The following is a 3,875-nucleotide window of genomic DNA, read 5'->3' on the forward strand; positions in this document are numbered from 1 at the left end:
TTCGTTCTAAATGCTTAATCCCTATGTAAAAACGTTAGTTAAGCAAGAATATCGTATTTTTAAAAAAATCTAATGATAGGATTTTCCAGAAAATTGAAAAAACCGAAAAATGTCAAGAGTAAAGTGCCATTTTCTGACATTAGATTTCGTTCTAAATGCTTAATCCCTATGTAGAAACGTTAGTTAAGCAAGAATATCGTATTTTTAAAAAAATCTAATGATAGGATTTTTCAGAAAATTGAAAACACCGTAAAATGTCAAGAGTAAAGTGCCCTTATTTTAAACAATGTATCGTTCTAAATGCTTAATCCCTATGTAAAAAAGTTATTTTAGCAGGAATATGTTATTGAAAAAAATTAGAAAAATTTATTTTAGCCGTAAATCGAAAAGAAGTCTGTTCGTTTCTCTGTCTCTCTCGCGCGATCGAACTATCGATGTTTCCCGACAAACTATTGGAAGTTTAATTAAACTTTATACATGAAATTACTCGTTTTGATCCCCGCTACACAGCCGTATACTTTTTATAATTTTGTGGAATCGGGAACCTTGAAATATTTATCATAACGCGGATCGACTGTCTCTGTCTCTTTCTAGATCGGAAGAATCGATGTTTCCCGGCAAACTATTGGGAGTTTAATTAAACTTTATACATGAAATTACTCGTTCTGATCCCCGCTACACAGCCGTAAACTTTTTATAAATTTGTGGAATCGGGAACCTCGAAATATTTATCATAACGCGGATCGACTGTCTCTGTCTCTTTCTAGATCGGAAGAATCGATGTTTCCCGGAAAACTATTGGGAGTTTAATTAAACTTTATACATGAAATTACTCGTTCTGATCCCCGCTACACAGCCGTATACTTTTTATAATTTTGTGGAATCGGGAACCTTGAAATATTTATCATAACGCGGATCGACTGTCTCTGTCTCTTTCTAGATCGGAAGAATCGATGTTTCCCGGCAAACTATTGGGAGTTTAATTAAACTTTATACATGAAATTACTCGTTCTGATCCCCGCTACACAGCCGTATACTTTTTATAATTTTGTGGAATCGGGAACCTCGAAATATTTATCATAACGCGGATCGACTGTCTCTGTCTCTTTCTAGATCGGAAGAATCGATGTTTCCCGGAAAACTATTGGGAGTTTAATTAAACTTTATACATGAAATTACTCGTTCTGATCCCCGCTACACAGCCGTAAACTTTTTATAAATTTGTGGAATCGGGAACCTCGAAATATTTATCATAACGCGGATCGACTGTCTCTGTCTCTTTCTAGATCGGAAGAATCGATGTTTCCCGGCAAACTATTGGGAGTTTAATTAAACTTTATACATGAAATTACTCGTTTTGATCCCCGCTACACAGCCGTATACTTTTTATAATTTTGTGGAATCGGGAACCTTGAAATATTTATCATAACGCGGATCGACTGTCTCTGTCTCTTTCTAGATCGGAAGAATCGATGTTTCCCGGCAAACTATTGGGAGTTTAATTAAACTTTATACATGAAATTACTCGTTCTGATCCCCGCTACACAGCCGTAAACTTTTTATAAATTTGTGGAATCGGGAACCTCGAAATATTTATCATAACGCGGATCGACTGTCTCTGTCTCTTTCTAGATCGGAAGAATCGATGTTTCCCGGAAAACTATTGGGAGTTTAATTAAACTTTATACATGAAATTACTCGTTCTGATCCCCGCTACACAGCCGTATACTTTTTATAATTTTGTGGAATCGGGAACCTCGAAATATTTATCATAACGCGGATCGACTGTCTCTGTCTCTTTCTAGATCGGAAGAATCGATGTTTCCCGGAAAACTATTGGGAGTTTAATTAAACTTTATACATGAAATTACTCGTTCTGATCCCCGCTACACAGCCGTAAACTTTTTATAAATTTGTGGAATCGGGAACCTCGAAATATTTATCATAACGCGGATCGACTGTCTCTGTCTCTTTCTAGATCGGAAGAATCGATGTTTCCCGGCAAACTATTGGGAGATTAATTAAACTTTATACATGAAATTACTCGTTTTGATCCCCGCTACACAGCCGTATACTTTTTATAATTTTGTGGAATCGGGAACCTTGAAATATTTATCATAACGCGGATCGACTGTCTCTGTCTCTTTCTAGATCGGAAGAATCGATGTTTCCCGGCAAACTATTGGGAGTTTAATTAAACTTTATACATGAAATTACTCGTTTTGATCCCCGCTACACAGCCGTATACTTTTTATAATTTTGTGGAATCGGGAACCTCGAAATATTTATCATAACGCGGATCGACTGTCTCTGTCTCTTTCTAGATCGGAAGAATCGATGTTTCCCGGCAAACTATTGGGAGTTTAATTAAACTTTATACATGAAATTACTCGTTCTGATCCCCGCTACACAGCCGTATACTTTTTATAATTTTGTGGAATCGGGAACCTTGAAATATTTAACATAACGCGGATCGACTGTCTCTGTCTCTTTCTAGATCGGAATAATCGATGTTTCCCGGCAAACTATTGGGAGTTTAATTAAACTTTATACATGAAATTACTCGTTCTGATCCCCGCTACACAGCCGTATACTTTTTATAATTTTGTGGAATCGGGAACCTCGAAATATTTATCATAACGCGGATCGACTGTCTCTGTCTCTTTCTAGATCGGAAGAATCGATGTTTCCCGGCAAACTATTGGGAGTTTAATTAAACTTTATACATGAAATTACTCGTTCTGATCCCCGCTACACAGCCGTATACTTTTTATAATTTTGTGGAATCGGGAACCTCGAAATATTTATCATAACGCGGATCGACTGTCTCTGTCTCTTTCTAGATCGGAAGAATCGATGTTTCCCGGCAAACTATTGGGAGTTTAATTAAACTTTATACATGAAATTACTCGTTTTGATCCCCGCTACACAGCCGTATACTTTTTATAATTTTGTGGAATCGGGAACCTTGAAATATTTAACATAACGCGGATCGACTGTCTCTGTCTCTTTCTAGATCGGAATAATCGATGTTTCCCGGCAAACTAATGGGATATTAATTAAACTTTATACACGAAATTACTCGTTTTGATCCCTGCTACACAGCCGTATACTTTTTATAATTTTGTGGAATCGGGAACCTTGCAATATTTAACATAACGCGGATCGACTGTCTCTGTCTCTTTCTAGATCGGAATAATCGATGTTTCCCGGCAAAGTAATGGGAGTTTAATTAAACTTTATGCATCAAATCATTCAGTTTGACTCCTGCAACACAACCAAACACTCTCTGTAATTTTCTGAACTGAAAAACCACTGAAATTGCGCTCGAAATGCGGAGCGACGGGTCGGCGCGTCTGCACTGTGCGACAGCTAGTCAAAACGTCCGAACAGCGTATTGTTTTCGATCTCTTGGTATAATATTCGTATTCCTTGCTGTGTATAGCTTCCGATCGATTATTGCAATGGTCAAAGTTCCAGCGGCGTAATGCTTTCCATAAGATTACATTAATATAACCAGCGGCATATTGCTTTCTATCTTGTAATGAAAATTTTATAACCAAGTACCAACGGCGTATTGCTTTCGTTCGGATAATGGAGATTTTACAACCAAGTACCAGCGGTTTCTGTCTTATAATTAAATTATTATAATAAAATAAAGTACCAGCGGCGTGTTACTTTCGTTCGGATAATGGAGATTTTACAACCAAGTATCAGCGGTTTCTGTCTTATAATTAAATTATTATAATAAAATAAAGTACCAGCGGCGTATTGCTTTCGTTCGGATAATGGAGATTTTATGTCCAGCGGCGTAGTGCTTTCTATCTTATAATGTAATTCTTATTACAAAGTACCAGCGGCGTATTGGTTCGTAC

Source organism: Megalopta genalis, unplaced genomic scaffold (genome assembly GCF_051020955.1).
Source record: "Megalopta genalis isolate 19385.01 unplaced genomic scaffold, iyMegGena1_principal scaffold0314, whole genome shotgun sequence".
In the NCBI taxonomy this organism is placed as follows: Eukaryota; Metazoa; Arthropoda; class Insecta; order Hymenoptera; family Halictidae; genus Megalopta; species Megalopta genalis.